We start from the raw sequence: 22,604 nt of genomic DNA on the forward strand, positions 1-22,604 counted from the left end.
ACCAACAATGATGGAAGAAATAAAGTGAGTCAACATCAGAATGTTGACAAAGATTACGAACACCAGGGATTGAATCACTGGTTTTTGAAGTTGAAGGGGGGGGGGGGGGTCAGTACGTGGATCATCTTTGACGGACAAAGGGCCTTTTTAAACTTTGCGAACTACTGCACATTCTCAAAAAAGCTATTTTTAACATTTCGTAAGTTTCTGTTGCACTTTTTCCTAATTTGAAGCAAAATTTGATGCAAATTCGCTGTCCAGTAAAATCATGCACGTCAAAATGCGACAAAACACAAAAAAGACCTGCATTCAACGCGTGCTAATTCAGATTGACTGCAAATAAGCGGGTGAGGATTCATGCTTTGAGGGGTTCAAGTCACAGAGTTTACGACGCCGCAGCTTCGAGTTAGCTTGAACTTTTTGATCCCTATTTATACAATTCAGTACAATGCAATACTTTATTGGTCCAATTGGAGTCGTCTCAGGAACTCATAGAAGTAAATTTGAAATCGATTTAAACATTCTGTATATTTATAAAAATTCTTTCATCATCATCAGTAATTCAGACTTGTGACTGGTCAGTTCCTCTGATGAGCTGTCGCCATCTTTGTCTCTCCTGTGCCGTTTTTTTTTTAGTTCCTCAAAGTTTTGAAGTCCTTCTTCATCCAGCAACGTCCCGATGAAGGACTTTTTTGGTCTACTGCTAGGGCGATTTCCTTCCACATTCCCTTCCATTGGATCCAGAAGAAAAACCAGCACGTCGAATCATGGCCCACCAATTTTAGTCTAGTTGATCTTATTCTACCTAAAATTCTTTAAAAACTCTTTAACTACTTTAATTAATTAGTTTTCCTTTCACTGGAGCTGTAAGATTTATATGTGAAACATTTCCATTTAAACAATACAGTGACTAAGAAATCACCTTCATTTGAAGGATGACTTTTTCAGGCACCCTTATGGAAGATTGGACAGAACTCTTTCACCCTATAAGGTATGCGTTTTTAAGGTTATTTTCTCCTGCACATTGCATACTGCAAACCTGCCCACGATTATCATCAACTCAGCAACAGCCTTTCATGCGCACGAAGTAATGCGCATAGACCTTGAACCACCCGTGTTCTGCTTCAGTAGCAAGTTAGGTCTCAAAGAGGATGAATGCTTCATTCGTAACAGAACAGCTATTTTATTCTTCTTCTCTCTCTTTAATTGTTGAGAATTATTTTGTCTCAGTGTTGCCAGGAGCTAAAAGAGTATTTAAAGAAACATTTCCTGGTTCACCACAAACAAACAAGTCAGCAACAGCTAGGTCTAAGTGAGTTATCAGAATAGCCAAGAGAATTATAGTCTTGTTAACAGAAGAATGTTTAACTGACGTTGACAAATAATCCAGCTAGTTGTCTTGAGAAACATTGCCAACAGACCAGTTTGACCTGTAGAAGTTTACAAAAACATTTAAATCTTAATTTCATGCTTACTTTTAGCAAGCTATGAATGTGGAACTTAAAAGTATGCACGTATGAAACGCAAACGTGTAAAGAAGTAGTACACTATGAACCAAAAGTCAAGAAAAATTCTAAAGGTCAATAAAATAATTATTTACATTAGGAACAAATCGAAACTACTTGTCATGACCTTGCAAGCATACCGTTAAAGTTCCCTGCAATAGTATAGTGGATTTGCCACTTATCACTCGTTCGGTTAGGTCTGAGTTCGAATCCCTTTGTAGGAAATCTAAGGCTTGACCAAGTGAGACTGTAGTTAATCGAACTCAAAAGAAGGGAATTGGGTTCCTCCTTCAGTTATTCCAGTGGCATACAACGTAGTTCTGCCTGTCAACACACGCACATACATATACACAGCTTTACGAAAACTAATAATGTTGACCTTTAGCCTTCATGATGGCCTATAGTCTCTGTGGAATGCTCTCCAATACATTTTTGTAAAAGTCCTTCAATATTGCCGTAATTTTGTCCTTCAAAATGTCGACCATTTCAAGCTTTTATTAGATGGTCTTCCTCACTTGTACTCGACGATCCATTTCATCCCAGAAGTTCTATACAGGATTTAGATCAGCGCTCTGGGCTGGCCAGTCCAACTTTTCAGCATTCATTTACTCAAACCAGTCCATTGCAATGTGAGCATTATAAGAGAAAGCATTGTCCTGTTATATCCATTGTCCATTGCACTGTAGCAGTAATAGTAGTAGCAGCAGCAATGGCAAATGATGCAAGAAAGCAACCTTATATACCATCAACTAAAAAAAAAAAAAAAACTACATAGTTCACCCATCTGTATCCTCCAAAAATTTACCTAGTTCTTCCTTGAATTTATTCAATCCATCCACATCCACAACAACAGATGGAAGCCTGTTCCAACAAACAACCATCCGCTGGCTGAAGACAAACTTTCGCACATCTATCCTACAACCATTCTTCCTCAATTTGAATTTTATGCCCCCTCATGTGTGTAGTCTCGGCAAGTGGAGGGATGACATTAACATTTAGCTTACTCAATCCATTCAAGGCTTTAAACACCTCTATGAGATCTTCCCACAGGTGCCTAGCCTCGTGACGCTGCAATTTGCAAAACTATCCATGGGCCTTCCCCGACGTGCTGCCACAACGTAGGTAACGCATTATCATCCGGGACGTCTGGATAGACCTCAGTATTCATGACTTTGTCCAAAGCAAACAATGGACCTACTCCAAACGATCATGTTGCCTCCACCAAACTATATTGTTGGGACGATACAATTAGGCAAATAGGTATCTCCAGGTATCTGCCAGATCCAGGCACGACCCTCAAACTAGTGTACCATGTACAGTGGCTCGTCACTCCAAAGCGCCCTCGTGGGTAGCACAGTTGGTAGGATGGCCGTCCTCCCCACACCGGGTGGAAAAAAACCTTAAGTTCGAGTCCAGTCTACGACGGGAGGAAATTTTATGGGACTTTTTCAGAAAGCGGCTGAGTTAGTCGGTCTCAGCCAAGAGTAGCATGGTTTTTGTTCCCGGAAATTGGAATTTTTTGTCCAGAAAAAAAAAAAAGAAAATCACCTCACAATACACGGAATTTAGAGACAGTATAAATCGAGCAATATGGCCTTAATCGCTAATGCCCCTAAAACCCTATTACAACAACAATAACAACACCACTCGAAAACACGGCTTTCTATTGGTCTAAGATCCAAAGGCTTTACACCAAGCTAGATGGCATCTGGTATTAGTCGGGGTGATTAGTGGCTTGTGTGCGGCTACACGACAGAGATAACCCTTATCGTGCAGCATTCTGAGCACGATACTGGCGTTAATTTTGTCACTATGGGTCTATGTGCGCTGCGACAACGTCGACCTCCGTTCCGAGTGGACGATTCTTTGCAGGGTTTCATCAGCAGCGTCGTTTCTGACGGTTTCAGCACCAGTTCGTTTCCATCTGCAGATTACATTACCAGTCGTCGATCTAGGGTTCTTCAGTGCCATTGAAATGTCACATACTCCTCGGTCTTTTTTTTTTTTTTTTTTTTTTGGTGAAGCAAAAGTCTATAGCTTCCTTGCACTATATGGATAACCCAATGACATGCTGGCATTAAAAAGCAGTCTTTCAATGAATACAGAAAAATTCTAATACTACAACTACTAATACTACGTGAGTGACCCTCCAAGTTCCAGTCAAAACGTAAAAAGTTAAAACCTCCATTATAAGTCATTCTGACTCACTCTTCTATTTTTGCCTATTGCATTTATCTGTGGAGTTGTTCATTGTTCTCCTCATAGTCATTTAGCCAATAACGCATTCCTACTCTCATATTTGGTTTTTCGATGCTTAAATCACACGAAACCAACTCAACGTCTACCTGGAAGCTCATCTAATGCATGCACTCCCTTAAATTTATGTGTCCCTTAACCAAGAGCATGACTCCACTTCCCCTCCTGTCGGTCCTTTCCATACACATTTCTCCACTTTCCACATTTAAATTCAGGATCATTCTCTATGTCTACGAGGCACCATTTTTACAATGTCCCTATGATGTCCACATTTCATGACAACCAATACTGCAAATTCATCAGATTTATTTAGAATACTTCTAGAATTAGGGTACAAGTATTACACTGAAAGGACAGAATTCATGGGATACCTGGTTGCTGGGCAACGCGACGCTGTCACCCCTCTCGCTAGCGGACGAACCCACCGCTTGGCAGGTACTGAATATTGGTACTCTGCGTCACTGCATTCACGTAGACGGCAATTCGATGTTAGTATGGATAAACGTCGTGTGTTAGCCGAATTTGAAAGAGGGATGACAGTGGGTGCCCGACACATGGGTCACTCTATTGCGAAAGTAGTACAGAAATTGCACGATCCCCGTTCGACAGTATCAAGAGTGTATTGGGAATACGCCATTTCTGGAATAACATCTCATTGTGGACAGCGCTGTGGGCGGAGAAAGGTGGTGGAGGATGAATGTTGCCGTCTGTCTCGCATTGTTTCAGCCAGCTGGAGAGCTACAGTGGCACAAATCACCTCCAACTTCAACGAGGAAGGTGCCAGAAACGTCTCCAGCAAGACCAACAGGAGATCATTAGCCTCAATAAGTTATGGGAGCTGTCGACCCACCAGAGTCCCATTGCTAACACCACGACACAGGACTCTACGCATCAACTGGGCGAAAGAATATCGGCATTGGATTTTGGATAATTGGAGACGGGTCTCCTGGTCCAATGAGTCCCGTTTCCGGTTATTTCGAGAGTACGGGAGGGTGCGTATCTGGCGGAAACCGCACCCGTCATGTCAACAAGGAACTGTTCAGGCAGGTAATGGTCTGGGGCGTGTTCAACTGGCACACGTTAGGACCTCTGGTACGTCTAGACGCATCCCTGAACGGTCCAGGTTAAGTGTACATAATTGCAGACTACCTGCACGTCTTCATGGTCATTGTGACCCACATGGCAATGGACTCTCTCAGCAGGACACTTCGCCCCCCACAGAAACATGGTGACTAAAACACGGTTCAAAAAGCATTCCTCAGATTTTACCACCATGGAATGGCCACCCTGTTCAACGGACATGAACCCTGTGGAGCATCTTTGGGATGCTGTGGAAAGGTCCGTTCGAGCTTTGGATTCTATACCAAGGAATGCACGGAATTATGGACAGTGGTGCAGCAAGCATGGATGGAAATATCCGCGAACGCTTCCATGAACTAGTGGACTCAATATGTTTTCCCAGCGGCTCACATCTGGCGAGTATGGGCTTGGCACACCCGGGGTCCTCAGCTGGATATCATCATTCTTCTCTTTTTTGGTGATTCCTTTCTACTCTCTCGCTCTCTCTCTCTCTCTCTCTCTCTCTCTCTCTCTCTCTCTCTCTCTCTCTCTCTCTCTCTCTCTCAAAGAGTAACCCAGATTTTGGCTGGTGCAGCATAAGCCTCGAGTTTCATTGCACCATATGGCTAATAATAATAATAATAATAATAATAATAATAATAATCATTCTAAATCGCTGCCGTATTTGTCGGCTTATAAGACGTCTTCCACGCCACAGCGACGTGGAAGACGCACCCTAATTTTAGAACAGTAAATTTAAGAAAAAAAAAAAAACTTTGAAATTATTGTTAATACAATGGAAACTTAAAATTCAATAAAAATAGAACCCAAAAGCCAATAAAGAAATGTATAAGATTATTACTCTTATTATTTTAATATTATTCAATTTCAGATTCAAATTATTGACTTGATCATCATTATCCTCAACATCATCATAATCATTATCATCATCCTCTTCACTAGTATCATTGTCACTCTCATACAATAAATGATCTTCAGTGCCACCCATTGCATTACTTTAAAGGACTTGACCACATTTTCAGTCTTAACATCATGCCATGACTTCAGCACCCATCGGTGGTCCGAAATTTCGTTCTGTTGCTATGTTCCCGTGTTCTTTGGCATATTGTACTACACTGTTGTGCAAAATTAAGGGCCAACACTATATCTAAAGGTTGCAACCACAAAATCTTTACTTAAGGTACTCTTTACTGATGAGAGTAGATTCAGTCTCAGCAACGATTCTGAACGTCAGCTAATCTGGCGAGAGGTTGGCACACGTTAACATCACTGAAAGGGATCGATATGGCGGTCGAGGTGTTCTCGTCTGGGGAGGCGTTATCTTGGATGGACGTACACAACTCCAGATACTAAAAGGCAGGACTGTAACCTGTGCACGCTACTGTACTGAGGTAATCCCTCCCCATGTGCGTCTGTTCCGAGGTGCCATTGGCCCCGAGTTCGTGCTTATGGCTGATAACGCTACACCCCATCGCACTGTAGCTGTTGATATGCTTTTGGAAAGTGAGGACATTGTTCGTATGGATTGGCCTGCCCGTTCCATCGTTCTAAATCCCATCGAACACATATGGGACACTCTAGGCTAATTACTAACGTATAGTAGTTAACTATCCGTTAACTACTATACGTTAACTCTCTGTTTTGCGCATGTGCTGTATTGCCACTTTCGGCTTCTAAGACGCAGGGCAATTTTTTAAGGTATTTATAAGGAAAAAAAAAGTGCGTCTTATAAGCTGAAAAATACGGTAGTCGCTTCCTCACCCAGCAGCCCATTGCGTAATTCGGGGCTGGGCTTAGTTCGTTGGCCCATTATCACAACACGCCAATACCAACAACATTTTTGTTGTCAGTTGGTATGAAACTTGGCTCACAATATGTTTCCTGTATCCTTGAAGCAGTGCCATAGTTGCAGTTACGTGTGGCTTGATAAAATTGTACCGAAGTATTATGCAACAGAAGTGCGCTATACTTGCATCCTGGCACTTTGCTATTTTCTCCCTAAAATCACGCGATCTTCTTAATAAAGATGCACCAATGGACTGAGAAGTACAAGCGGGCTGTTGTGTTGTTCTAGGACATCTTGTAGGTCATTGGCAAGGATGTATACGTTCACATATTTTTCAAATCCTGAAAACAGATCTATTTTTGTCCGATTTATCAGAAAAATTTTACTTCATTTATTTATCCCGAAATTTTGTTTTAAAAATGTCTTTTGGGATCTATTAGTAACATTTAGTGAATGGTCGGGATTATCTTCAGACTTAATGATTCCATATATACTATTAACTCCTAAAAGCCCTCGTGGGTAGCACAGTTGGTAGAATCCTTCGCACAACAGGTGGAAAAGAGTTGAGTTCGAGTCCCGTATGGCGTGATGAATTTTAATGGGCCTTTTTCACAACGTGGCTGAGCTAGTCGGTCTCAGGCGAGGGTAGAGTGGTTTTTTTCTCCCAGAAACTCGGGTTTTTGGTCCAGCAAATAGATAATTGACCAAAGAACACACGCAATTTACAGACAGCATTGTAGTAGTAGTTAGCAACACCTAAAAACTCTGAAGAACACTAAGTTATAGAACACTATAACCAGGGCAAGAGCCCATATCCACACAATGGGTTGTGGTTTTTTTATTACGGAAATCCATAGTCCTTGAGGTTGTACCTCGAGGACTATGGATGCAAATGCCAAATCAGATCTATGGTACTACTGATAGAAGGAAAGTATACCAAAGATCTAGAGCTAGGGGCGGGGGAGAAGAAGAGAGAAATAGGGATCTTCATAAGCTGAAAAGGAAGTATTACCATCAGCAGATTTTAAAATGTAAGGTTAAAGCGTGGCAAGATCTGGTGCATGATGAGGGGAATAGCGATCCTTGGGGACTCATTTTCAGGCTTACTAGGAATAAGTTCGATATAAGTAACTTGATGTATACTGTGGTGGTGAATGGAGAGGAATCCTCTGATTGAGTAACAACGGTTAAGGCAATTGTGCAGAAGCTCTTTAGGAGGGATTGCTCAGAGGATGGTAATGAATGGCAAAAAGAGTTCAGAAGGCTGAATGAAGAGTATGTTGTGGGAGGGGGGGGGTGATATTCTTTAATACTGATGAACTTGTGCAAGTCTGCTCGAAATCAAAGTTTAATAAGAGTCCAGGAATGGACTTGATTGAAAACAATAGTATTGTGAAAGCTGTAGAGAATTTTTCTGTCGTATTTTTAAATACATTTAACAAATGTCTTTTGGAAGGTTTGTTTCCGGATCCTAGGAAGATAGCTTTATTGAAACTATTGCTAAAGCCTGGGAAAAATAAGAATGATCCAAAAGCATTTCGTCCAATCTCGTTATTAGCGAATCTGGGGAAGGTATTTGAGCGCCTGTTACTAATTGGACTGTTATTCTTATTTGAAACCCAATTTATTGTTTCCTCACAAATATGGTTTTAAAAAGAAATTTTCAACTGAGGATGCATTACATGATCTGTTGGATTATAATAGACGGGCAGATAAAAAATATGTGTTAGCTGTGTTTATTGACTTTGAGGGCGCTTTCGATACCGTTTGGTATGAGAGCGTCCTCGAGGCTTTAAGGAAACTGACGTGTCCTGATAGGCTATATAGGACAAGTCAAAATTATTTAAGCAGAAGGCAGGTAGTTGTCAGATCACAACATTCAAGATATGAAGATAGCTTGAGTAGGGGCTGCCCCCAGGGATCGAGGGCCCAATATTTTGGAATTTGGTAATTAATTCTTGGTTGTCAATGGAACACAAGGATTGTCATTTCCTGCAGTAGGCACGGGAGCATCGTTCCTGGACATTAGGTGACAGAAAAAGAGTCATCTGATCTGACGAATCAAGGTTCCAGCTCCGTCATGCCGATGGACGTATGCATTTGGCGGCGAGCAGGCGAACAGCTGCAACCAAACTGCATGGCTGGACGAAAACAGGTCATCGGCGGTGGTATCATGGTTTGGGGAAAAGTTTCATGGACATTACTGGGTACCTTAATCTTCCACTAAACACACTCCCACCACTTGGGTAGGAGCTGGTGGTGGGATGTGTTCAATGGGGGATTAAAGACCTGAGGGTATTTTGCAGTCATATGATGACTTCTCTGAACAGTTTACACAAGCTGCCAGAACGGCTCAAAGGGTTTTGTCATTGATATACAAGAACTTTACTAGCAGGTGTAAGGAGGTGATTATCACTTTATACAAGGCCATTGTTAGGCCGCATTTTGAGTATTGTATACCGTTCTAGAGGGTTCACTTTAGGTAGGACGTAGAACTGCTAGAATGGGTGCAAAGAAGAGCAGTGAGATTGGTAATAGTAACAAAAAAATGGTTTTACTAAGAAAGGCTGCAGTTCTACAAACGGCAGTGTTTGGAATCGCCTGAAAGGAGATCTGATTGAGGGTGTATAAGGCTTTGAATGGACTGAGTAAGCTCAATGTTGATGAAATTCGTCCTCCGGCTCAGAATACACATATGAGGTGCATAAATTCAAATTGAGGAAGGATGGTTGCAGGATAGATGTGCAGAAGCTTGCCTTCAGACAGTGGGTGGTTGATTGTTAGGAAAAAACTTCCATCTGTTGTTGTGGAAGCGGGTAGTTTGTATAATTCAAGGGCGAAGAAGACAAACTATTAGAGGAGATGGACAGGTGATATGGGAAGCATTTTTGTTTTTTAACTGATGCTGTATACGATTGCTTTCTTATGTTACATTCTTCTATTAATACTAATACTAATACTAACTTTTTTGTATAAATTTGCACAGAATCCCTTACAATTTTTGCTGAAAAATTTAACTGTTAGAGAGTAAAATATATTTCATTTTATGATATAAATTAGCATTAGCATTAATAGAGGCATATGATGCAAGAAAGCAAGCTTAAATTGCATCAGCCAAAAAAAAAAAAATCCCCCTTCCCATTTCACCTATCCATTCACTCCAAATATTTGTCTAGTTCTGCCTTGAATTTATTTAAGCTGTCAACTTCTGCACATCTATTCTACAACTGTCTTTCCTCAATTTGAATTTATGTACCCTCAGGCGATTAATCTGGGCAAGAGGAAGAATCCCATCAGCATTGAGCTTGCTCAAGACTTTCAAGGCCTTATACAGCTCAATCAGATCATGTCACAGGTGCCTAGTCTCCAGACACTGTAATTTTTATAACTTAAGCCTTTCTTCGTAAGGGCAACCCTTTGTTCCCTTCACTAATCTTGTTGTCCTTCTCTGTACTCGTTCCAGCAGCTCTACATCCTTATCAAAATGTGGCCTGACCATTGCCTTATACAAGGGAATAATCACCTCCTTATCCCTGCTAGAAAAATTCCTGTATATCATTGACAAGACACCTTGAGCTACTCTTGCAGCCCGTCTGCACTGCTCAGAAAACTTCATATCTGCCTGCACAATTACCCCCAGGTCCTTTTCATTCTCTACCACTGTCAGTGTGGTACCACAGAGTTGATACGTTGCTCTGGGGTTGCTGTTTCCCGTATGTTGTAATTTACATTTGTCAATGTTAAACTTCATTTGCCACATCTCAGCCCATCTGTTCAACCTTTCCAGATCCTGTTGCAGCAGCATAGCCTCAGTAGTGTCCTTTGCCTACCTTTGCCTACAACTCTGCCTACCTTTGTATCGTCTGCAAACTTGGGCATTAAGCTTGATATACCATCATCAATATCATTTATAAATACAGAAAACAAAAATGGACCCAATATTGAACCTTGAGGGACTCCACTAATAACATTAGTCCACGATGAGCAGTGTCCATTGATTACCACTCTCTGTCTTCTCCCCCCCCCTCAACCATTCCTTTATCCATAGCAGCAATTTGTCTTCAGTGCCACACTGCTCCAAACTGTGTAGCAGTCTTCCAGGTGCAACAGTATCAAAAGCCTATCTAAGATCCAAATATGATATCAAAGTTATTCCCTGCATCCAATTCTTTTGTGACTGCATCACGATATCCAATCAAATTGGTCAGGCAAGACTTTCCCTTAACAAAACCATGCTGTGTCCGAGCTATAACTGAAGTCTTGTCTAGATGATCCTGCAGTGTTTTTTTAACCAGTGCCTCCATTAATTTTCCTGGAACAGAAGTTAAACTCGCAGGTTTATAATTACTTGTGTCAGCCGTTGATCCTCCTTTGTGAATTGGGGTCACATTTGCACATCTCCAGTCTATGGGTACCTCCCCTGAGGCCAAAGAAGCTCTCATAATTATGGCTAAGGGTTTGCTTACTTCCTTTGCTGCCTCCTTTAATATAACTGGATAGATCCCATCCACCCCAAGTGCATTTTTTATGTTTATCCTCAACAATTTCTCCTCCACTTTCCTCTAAGTTATTACAAAATCATCTGGCTCACTGCCAGAGTTTACTTCACCTCTGGCATTCCCCTTCCTGAATAACTCCTCATGTGTGAATGTAGATGCAAAATACTCGTTTAGTTTGTTAGCCACCTGAGCAGGATCCTCAATTATTGAACCATCAATATCCAGTGGACCAATCTGATTCATCTCTTTCCTTCTAGAGTTTACATAGATAAAGAACTCTTTTCTGTTTTTCTTTGCATCCTTTGCCAAGGATTTCTCATAATCTGCCTTTGCCTGCCTAATCTCCTTTGTGACTTGGTTAGTTACAGACCAGCTTATATCTATCATAGGCTTCTATGTCACCCATTAATTTATATGTATCCCATGCATTTTTCTTTTCTGCCATATGTGTCATTAGTTCATCTGACATCCATTTAGGACTGAACCTTGACAAGAATATTTCTTAGTTGGTATGTAAAGCCTAGTAGCTTCCAAGATAAGTTCTTTGAATGCTTCCCATTTTGAATTTTCTGTTGGTAACATCATCAGTTGGTCCCACTGTATAGAATTTAAATACTGTCTCAGACCATCGCAGTCGTCTTTACGAAAGCAAAAACCTTTCGCTTTACCCCTGATGGTAGTTACCTCTTTGAGTAAATCCCACTTCAGCACACTGTGATCACTGCCACCTAGTGGTTCCTTTATCTGCAGATTCTTAATGCATGAAGAATCACTACTGATAATCAGATCAAGAGTATTACTCCCTCTAGTTGCCTCCCGAAAATGCTGATGTAGAAAACAATCATCCAATAAATCCACAAAAGCCTTGCTAGTGTGGGAGTGACCAACCCACAAATTCCAGTCAATATCTGGGAGATTAAAATCCCCATTGTAAGACTTTCTGATTTACTGGCCCACTCTATTTCCCTGTACAGTTTCTTATTATACTCATCAGAGTCATTAGGCCTATAGCACACTCCTACTCTCAATTTTGATCTCCCAATGCTTATGTCACACCAAACTGACTCGACACTGCCCTGTCCATCGATGTCGACTGGCTTCACTTCCTTGGACTTTATGTGTTTCTTAACTAATAGCATAACCCCTCCTCCCTTCCTATCCTGTCTATCCTTTCTGTACATTGTACTCCCCGAATTCCAGTTCTGCATTCCTTATATCTGTGTGACACTACTTCTCTGATATCCCAACAATATCTGCCTTTGATATTTTGAGCAGATACCTCAAATTCATCAAATTAATTACCAAACTCCTAGTATTGGTGTACACGCAAGTATACATGCACCTGTTCCTATTCTTAGCTACCCTAACACAACCCATGTGTTTACTTGTACCGCAATAACTCCCAGCAGTCTCTGAAATATCCTGCATCTTGTTTTCCAGGCTGCTGCTCATTCCAATAGAAGCAGTGCAAGGATCACTTTCACATGTGCCAGTGGCTACTGTTAATGTATTAGTCCTTGTATCCATCCAAGCTAGCCGTTTTCCCACCCACCTATCACTGCCTCGATAGCATCAGCAAATATTCTTCCACCCTTACTATTTAAGTGTATCCCATCCCTGTAGAAGCAATCTCTCCTGTTAACAAGTACAGTCCAGGCTGAAAAAAATTCTACCCCTTGAGCCTTGCACAATCTTTCCAGGGCCGAATTGATCGACAAGGCTCTCATCATATATTCCCTCCTATCGTGTCTGGGTAGAATTGCAGACACTTTCAAATTCAACCCTAATTCATGGCTTTTTTTCAACAGCAACCTGTACTTGTTAAGTAATTCAGCCGGTCTCCTACTCTTAATATCATTAGTGCGAACGTGTTCAACTATATCACCTTTTGTGCCCTTAAAGGATGATATCCGCTCTACAACGTCATCAACCTTTGCCCCTGGCAGACATACTCTGGTCCTGTTCCACCTATCCTTTTTACAAAGTATGTTCCCCGTTTTCCTGACAATACTCTCCAACAACTACTAGTTCCCGCGGGACTAGCGCATTCTGCCTTGGGGGTTGCCGCTGTTTTGCGTGATGATCAAGTGCAAGCTCTGGCGTTGATGTGGGCAGCTGAGAGCTTGATGGGCCCCTCAATTTAGATCCTTCGAGGGCATCCACCCTGTCCTTCAAGCTCTCATATAGGGCCATAACAATGCTGAGTTGTCGCCTGATTTCCTTACACTCTTTACATCGCGCACACACACACACAAAGACATCCCCCATGGCAATATCATGTCCCGTACCCGATTGTCCACAAATATCATGCAAGCAGTGCATTTTAAAAGGTTGTGATTCAGAGGGCAACATCCACCCCTCAGTTCTCTCCTGAGCCACAGCACTCCCACAGCACTCCCATTGAGCCTTTTGCTTTGCTGCTCTGGTCTGAGTCATGATTTCAATTTAATTTCAATAAAATTTTAATTTCAGTACAAAATTATAACACTAATCTTGTATCCTAACACAGTTCCATCTTGAATTTATTTAAACTATCAACTTCTACAACGACAGATGGAAGTTTGTTCCAGCAATCAACTACTCGCTGACTAAAGGCAAATTTCTGTACATCTATTGTACTACAAGTCTTTCCTCAATTTGAATTTATGCCCCCTCAGCTTCGTAATCTGAACAAGAGGAAGAATCCCATCACAATTGAGCATGCTCAACCCATTCAAGGCCTTATACATCTCAATCAGTTCTCTCAGGTGCCTAGTCTCCAGACGCTGCATCTTGCAGAACTTAAATCTCTCTTGGTAAGAGAAGACCTTTGTTCTCCTCACCAACCTTGTAGCCCTTCTTTACAGAACCGGCTCCAGGTCTATTAGTGCCCTGTGTGAGATTTTTTGGTGTGCCCCCTCTATGACTTGAAATTTACAGAAAACCTGTGAATTTTTGGGGCATTTTGCACCTCCTAAATTTTGGCGCCCTGTTCGGGAGAATCGGTCGAATTTCCTTAAGCCGGCCCTGCTTTTCTGTACTCGCTCAAGCAACTCTACCATCCTAAAATGAAGCTTCCAGACCTGTATACAGTACTCAAGGCGAGGCCTGACCATTGCCTTATACAAAGTAACCACCGCTTGATTGAATGCACTTATTGTACCATTCTAAAAGTTTCTGAAAACAATCAAAAACGTCCAGAGAGATGATGTTTAGTCCGGTGGCTAGGTTTTCCCTTATATCTTCAAGATCCTGAAACCGATTTCCTTTGAGGGCAGTTTCATCTTGAGAAAAATTATTAAAATTATTATATTAGGGTTATCCGTAATTGATTACATTAACCCGTATTTGTGTCTGTAAATCGCGTGTGTTCTCTTGTCGATTTGCCTCTTTTTCTGGACGAAAAAACATGTTTCTAGGGGAACAAAACCTTGTTATCTATGCCTGAGACCAACTAACTAAGCCATTGAGTGAAAAATGTCAAATTAAAGTTCCTCGCGTCATCGACGGGATTCAAATCCGGGCCTTTTCTAGCCGGTGTGGGGAGAACAGTGACGATTCCACTGTGCTACACGCAAAGACTTCATCTTGGGAAAGAGGAAGAGTGTCCGCTGGTGCTAAATCGAGATTGGGTGGATAGTTGATCTGTACAATGCCATTTTTCGCCAGAATTGTCTTCGCAATAAGTGCAAAATGGGCGGGCATTGTCGTGCACCAAGAATCGCCTGCGTTTCCTTCAAAACTACAACTGGAACTGCACTTGGGAAATGGGTTCACAATAGTCTTTGAAGCACCTTTTACATAGAAAGCAGCATTGATTCTTCCCTTCCTGTACAACTTATTTGTGAATCACACCATATGTCAAAAAACAAGCTCAGCATCGTCTTTATCCAAGACTTCTGTAAACGAAACTTTTTGGGCCTTCATGATAATTTTAAGTCTACTGCATGCTCTGACGCTTCGTTTCTGGGTCATACTGAAACACGTAAACTCACCTCTAGTGACAATACAGTAAAATAAATTAGGATTGACAAGTCTGGATGAAGCATTTGCATTGGCACTCTTCATTTCTTTTGCCCATCCATGAGGTTGCATAGCACAAATTTTGCACAGACCTTCCTTTTCCCTAAATCTTCTTGCAGATTTGATGAATTGTCTCATTTATAATGAATTCATCAGCCATCATTCTGAAGCTCAAACGATGATCTCTTGCCACAATTTCCCAAACGTTTGCAAATATGTATTCATTTGGTGAGGTAAATGGATGGATTTTTAGTCTACTGTATAAGAATGTACGTTTTTAAACCGCTTATACCATTCAAAAACACTAGTATGACTTAACGTTTCATCACCATAAACAGCTTTTAACATTTCATACGCTTCTATTGCAGCTTTTCCCAATTTAAAGCAAGAGTTTTTAATCGTAACACAGAACGTTAATGCAGCTAACAAAAATAGTTGTTACTTGCAGCCTGTCAGCCTACTGGATAATCTCTGTACCACCACCTGTTGGAGGAAAGTTGAACTACAACATACTATTTCCGCTTATTTGCAAACTCATCGAAATAAAGGCAACAGCACCAGTTCAGGAACTTTATTACCTCACTTAGTGGACAGAAATCATGGAATACCTATCTAACTGTTAGGCCCATCTTTCGCTCAGATAAGGGTAATCACATGGCAACACATTGAGTCCACTAGTTCAAGAAAGGGTTCTGCAGGTATTTCCATCCATGCTTTCTGCACCACTATCCATAATTCTGTTGCATTCCTGGGTGGAGGATCCAAAGCTCAGGGTGGCCATTCCATGGTGGTAAAATCTGCGGAATTCTCTTCAAACTGTTTTAGTCACCACAGCTCTGTGGGGAGGCGCATTGTCCTGTGGGTGCATGATGACTATGAATGGATGCAGAGGGTCATCTGCAAGGATGGACACATAACCTGGACCATTCAAAGATTAGTATTAGTATTAGTAATGGCTGCATGGTGGAAGAAAGCCAATGGCTTATGCTGCACCAGCCAAAAAAAAAAAAAAAAAAAAAAACTGAATAAAACAGTGATAAAAAATAATAATAATAATAAAAGAAAAGGAAATTAAACTGTCATCCTATGCGCTTCCCTGACCCGAAGGTATTATCCAGATGACCTTTGAATTTCCCCAAACTGTCAGTCTCTACCACCCATGTAGGCAACTTATTCCAGTAATTTATAACTCGCTGGCTAAAATAAAACTTCCCGCAGTCCAATCTAAACATTTCCCCCCCCCTGTAACTTGAATTTATGTCCCCTAGTTCTAGCATCATTTATAATCTTGAAAATTTCGTCCTCATTCATTTTACTGATGCCTCTCAGAGCCTTAAACACCTCAATCAAATCTCTAAGGTGTCTAGTTTGCAAACTCTGCAACCCACATATTCAAAGTCTTTCTTCATAAGGATGCCCTTTTGTCAATCTCACCAGGCAAGTTACCCATCTTTGCACCCTTTCAAGAAGCTCGATGTCTTTCTTTAGGTGTTGTCTCCATACTTTGACACAGTATTCCAAGTGTGGCCTAACAAAAGCCTTATATAATGGGATTATGACATCCCTATCTCTACTTGCAAAAGTTCGGTAGATCATCGATAGGACACCATGGGCCTTTCTTGCAATGTGTTTACAACGCTCAGAAAATTTCATGCGTCTAGACATACCAGAGGTCCCAATGTGTTCCAGTTGAACATCTCCCAAGACCGATACCGACTGTTCACCTGCCTGAACAGTTCCTTGTATACATGACGGGTGCGTAGCTTCATGCGGTTTCCACCAGATACGCACCCTCCCGTCCACTTGAAATAATTGGAAACTTGACTCATCAGACCAGGAGATATCTCCAATCATCCAAGGTCCAGTGCCAATGTTCTTTTGTCCAGATGAGGCACAGAGTCCTGTGTCGTGGTGTTAGCAATGGGCTTCTGGTGGCAGGAGTCTCCCATAACCTATTGCAGTTAATGAACACCTGATGACCTACCTCGTTGAAGTCGGCAGTGATTTGTACCACTGTCACTCTCTGGTTGGCTGAAGCAATGCAAGACAGATGTTGATGGCTATGTTCATCCACCACCTATTGCTGTGGGCAGAGATACTGCCCATAGTGCTGTCTACAATGAGATGTTATTCTGGAAATGGCGAATTCACGATACACTTTTGATACTGTTGAACAGGGATAATGCAATTTCTCTACCACCTCCACGATAGTGATCCATGCATTGGGCACCCACTACCATCATCCCTCTTTCAAAGTCAGTTCTCACGTTTATCCATACTGACATCGAATTACCGTCTACGTGTGTGTGCAGTGTACCTATATACCTGGCAAGCCATGTTTGTTTGTTTGTTATTTGGTTTTTAGGAGCATTAGCAACTAAGGCCATATTGCTCCGGGGATATGCGGTGGTCATTCCCTGACCTTTCCGCATCCTTCGTATTTGGTAGTCACGGGCTCGAACCCCGGTCTAATCAAGACCCGTGTGCTACGCACTGCCGCTCCTGCCCACCTGGCTACGGAGATGCCTAGCAAAGCATATAAAGCAACTACTGAACATGTGCAATTTTTGGACACAATGTGCAAGAATTTGCATGCAAATAGGGAACCAAGTCTGTTTTACATATACATAAAGGAAATCACACAAATAGCTAACAATTAAAAAAAAAAAAACAAGTCCTGGAACTTTTGGAACATATGTTGCTATATTGGATATTTATAATTTGAAAGTCAGTTGCTGTATTGGATATTTATAATTTCACTATTGTCAAACCACCAGTATTTATTGACTTTTGGTAGGACATTCATTACCAGCTTTTTGACTTCCAAAAACCTGGGGATTGGGTAACTCTAAGTAGGAAAGTAGATTTTTGGGCCTGAAACACGAGGAAAGTAGATTTTTCAGAAAAATCTGCAGAACTTTGAAGTCCAGACATTGAACATGAAATTAAATTTCATTGACATGTTCATTTTATATTAAAAGGCAGACATTTGTTCTTCCAGTATGGTCTGCTTTCAAATATTGGCTTACATAAGATTTTTTGGTCTGTAGGTTTTTGTTTGAGTTGTCTGTTAGATACAAACTGATTACAATTGCTTCAAGAAAGATACTATAGCAGCCTTGGCACTCTTCAATAATGTTGAGTCGAAGCTTTGTTTATAATAATGGAGCTTGTTTAGATTTAGCTTTCGAGAACATTTCCAAACATTCAGTACAGTGATGATCTGAACTTTTTTTCTTTTCAGTTAGCTGAATATTCTCTTATACTCAGTATTGTTAAAATGACAAGCATCACCTTGGGACAAGTTATATTTTAGGCTGCCTTGTAATCATCTCCACTTCAACCAATGACCACAGTACATAATTCTTTGGCACCTCCATAGCCAGGATCAGCAGCACGAAGCACACGCTTCTTGATTAGATCGGGGTTCGAACCTTTGCCCACCAAATACGGAGGATACAGAAAGGTCAGGGAATGACCACCGCATATCCCCGGAGCAATATGGCCTTAGTTGCTAATGCTCCTAAAAACCAAATAATAACAATAACATAAGAGCTTTCCATGAGAGCTTCTGGTAAGTTTTCACATTAAAATGACAATTTGCAACAGTGATATTGAAAAAAATCTTTTGCATTTATTTATTTTTTGATAATACCAAAAAGTAGCGTGAACTTGTCACATTTTCAAATTTGAAAATGATGCACTGCCAATCGATGGAATTTGTACTATCTCAGCATTCACAAGAACATTAGTTTTCAATGAGAACAGTGTAGTCACATGCAAGAATAAAATAATTCCTTTACTGAAAGAAGTCTTCTCTTGTTTTATACTGTAATTCTTGTATACCTTGGAAGTAGAACTGTATGTATGAATCATTCTTAAGGTTTAGTCTGCTATGGAATTTTACTCCCAAAATGGAAGGGGAAAATTTAAACACCACTGATATAAAAAATTGCACATTTCAGTCATACATGAATCTCACCTGGTTATTTGATTTTAGGAGCATCAGCTACTTAGGCCATGTTGCTTTATGTATATTATCTGTGAATTCAGTGTTCTAAGATCGATTTTGTTTTGCTGAACGAAAAACTAGATTTCGGAAGGAAAAAACCATGCTACCCTCGCTTGAGACCGACTAAGTCAGCCATGTGAAAAAGACCCATAAAAATTCTTTCCATCATCAATGAGATTGGAACTCACGTCTTTTCCAACCAGTGTAGGGAGGACGGTGATATTACCAACTGTGCTACCCACGAGGGCTTTCACTTGGTAACTCAATGTATTTTGTAATAGTATATCACCATTCTTAGGATTTTCTAAGTGAGGCTAAAGTAGTGCTCCATGAAATTGAGCTTATAATTGCCCCGTAACAGTAAAAAGTCCCCATTAGGAATGTTATGTGCAATTTTTTATATCAAGTAACTTTTCAGTAGTACTTTTTTCTCTTTGCACCAGATCATCACACAGCATTTTATCTTATGGCAGTCTGTAGTCTTGTGTATCATAGGTAAAGTGAGATTAAAGGCTGGATGTATTTTTCCTTTTATGATAAATATTAACTGTATGCATAATTTATAACTTTTGGATACTTTAAAGCAATCACATAACCATTCTGCAAGCATACAAGTATGAAATAACCGTGGCATGTATTTCTCTGCACATTATTTTTTAAATGGATCCCGTCATTTGATACATATGCCACGGTGTAAGGGTGTCACTATTATTTTATTTATCCATGTTTTGTAAGTTATGTCTGTTGAAGATAAATGGGAAAATTGAATGTTAAATTTCTGAAATTCTAGTTAACAAAAGCTAAATTTTTATATTTCACAGAGAATTTATATTCGAGCAATTATAAATATCCTGCCTGGATTGGGATGAACTTTTATAATTTATTCATCTCCCACAGGCCATGCAACTGTTCACCTGCTTAGAATGGTCAAGCACGATGACACAGAAGTACATGCACTTTGAACATGGTTCAAGCTCATGTGATTACTATGGTAATGTTTTTGTTTTCTATCTTATGAACTCTGATTTTATGCAGTTGTCCCAGAGCATAAATAAATTTATTTTATTGTTCTACCCTGCCGACATGAGATTAGGTTGACAAATAGGAATTTGGTCATCAATTTATGAAAGCAAGTGAGTGCCATTTAATCGAGGCAGGAGATTGCAGCACTCGAGACTACCACCCAATTGTCTGTGCTCTAATCAGACAATTGTAAGCCCATTGTAAAGTGAAATAAGTAGGTACTGGTTAACATGACCACTGGTTAGTAGAATCAGGAGCTTTATAAAATCAAATTTCAAAAAAACCAATTAAAATCATTAAAATGTACTATTTTCATCATGTTTGGTTTAAGAATCAATTTTGTTCAACCTTTGTGTTATTTTTTCTAAAGCATATTTCTGGAGGTCACAACCATAAAACAAAAACAATTTGCAGTTTCCAGTTTATTGGGCTTTTCTGTTAGTGCAATCGATTATAAACGGGTTGTAAACTCAATCTTATTGCACTTGTGATAATACTGATAGCTGGAATTCCAAGGGATTTTACGTTATGGTGAAATGTGTTTCCCCTTCACTGAAATCTCCAATCATAAAAAACAAATTTTCAGAATCTCTCTTCATTCCTATTTTTTAAGCTTCGTAAACTTGTTACTCCATATCTCACTTGCATGTATCATGTTGCAATTTGTGCGTGCTGTGTTCTTTATTACTGATTGCATATCTTTTTTGTTTTAAATTTTACAACCCAAAAAAATGTCAGTGAACAGAAATATCAATTAGTTAGTATGTACATCACAGTATTAATTAAGCTATGTATATAAGCATAAATTTATTTTTATTTTGGTTACCCGTGGAAAATATTCTGATTTTCACATTTAATTTTGTTAATTGGTAAGGTAAAAAAGTGTAAATTTGTGCTTAATATTTCTTTACTTTTATTGCTTGTGGATAATATTCCTATTTTTGCTTATTAGAATCGCCGTTTAATAGAATTACCATATTTCTTCGATTCTGAGCAGCACTTTTTTCCCCATAAACGTCTCTAAAAACAGGATTCATCTTACAATCAGTTTTTTTTCGAATTTTCCCGTGCTTTGCACATGGCATGTTTTGTTTTTACATGGAAAGCCACATTGAAATGAAAAGTTGTGTATGCAAAAGAACATGGAAATAAAGCTGCGGGTTGACATTTTGACATTAGTGAAGTAAATGTTCATTGTTGGAGAAGTGATCACAATTCCATATTTTTGTGAAAAGCAACAACCAAGTGCTTTACGGGGCCTAAGAAAGGAAGATTTCCACAAGCTGATGAAGCTGTGATACGTTCTGTAATGAAGACACGCATAAAAGGATTACCCTTCACCCGACAAGCCATGCAATTCAAAGCTGGAGAAATTGCCAAGTTCCTCAGAATAGAGAAAATAATTTTTAAAGGCAGTTACGGCTGGTGCAACAGACTCGTGCATCGTAGCGGATTATCATTAAGGTGCTGAACATCTATTTGTCAAAAAATTCCTGAAGGCTTTCAACAGAAGCTGATTTAACTTTCAGCGACAGGTGATGAAATTAAGAAAAAAAAGAAACTGAATTTAGTCAAATTGGAATGCTGATGAAACCAGTCTTCTTTGATATGCCTTGAAATTACACTGTCAACTCTAAAGGTGCTAAATAAATCAAGATTATAAGCACGGGCTACGAAAAGCAGCGTATGACTGTGATGCTATGCATCACTGCTGAAGGTCGAAAGTTGCCACCATATTTAATTTAAATCAAAAAACCACACCGAAGAATGAAATTTTCCCCAAAGATGTTATTGTGTGCACAAAAAATGGATGGAAGTCGGGCAGGGCTTACAGAAGACTGGCTAAATGTTGTGTGGAATAGACATCCTGGAAGTCTTCATAACCCACTTAGCATGCTAGTACTTGATGAATTTTGTGGACATTTTTCCGAACTAGTCAAAAATAAAATCGTGCAAAAGCGTGGTGACTTGGTTGTGATTCCTAGTAGCATGACTAGCCAACTGCAGCCACCCAACGTTTCAGTCAACAAACCATTTAAGGATTACTTGAGAAAGGAATATGAATCCTGGCTGTTGACTGACAACCTTCCAGAAAAAATAAGAAAGCACCGGCATCAAAATTGGCAGAATGGGTATCAACAGCTTGGAAGCTAATCCTAGAAAGAATAGTGCAGCATTCATTTAAAAAATGTTGCATCACCAATGCTCTCGATGGCTCAGAAGACAATATATTATGGGATAATGAAGATAACGACGACTCAGAAGAATCAGACTCTGAATGTGAAGTATTCTGATATTGATTCAGATGCAGATATCAACTGCTCAGAAGATTCAGAAAGAAGTGATGAATAACATAACTACTGATAAATATTATTGTTGTTAGTAAATTGAATTATATTATAATACAAATATTTGTTAGATATATTTTAGCGTTTTATTTT

The sequence above is a fragment of the Mastigoproctus giganteus genome, chromosome 3 (assembly GCF_048544385.1).
Source record: "Mastigoproctus giganteus isolate SK-2022 chromosome 3, ASM4854438v1, whole genome shotgun sequence".
Classification (NCBI taxonomy): domain Eukaryota; kingdom Metazoa; phylum Arthropoda; class Arachnida; order Uropygi; family Thelyphonidae; genus Mastigoproctus; species Mastigoproctus giganteus.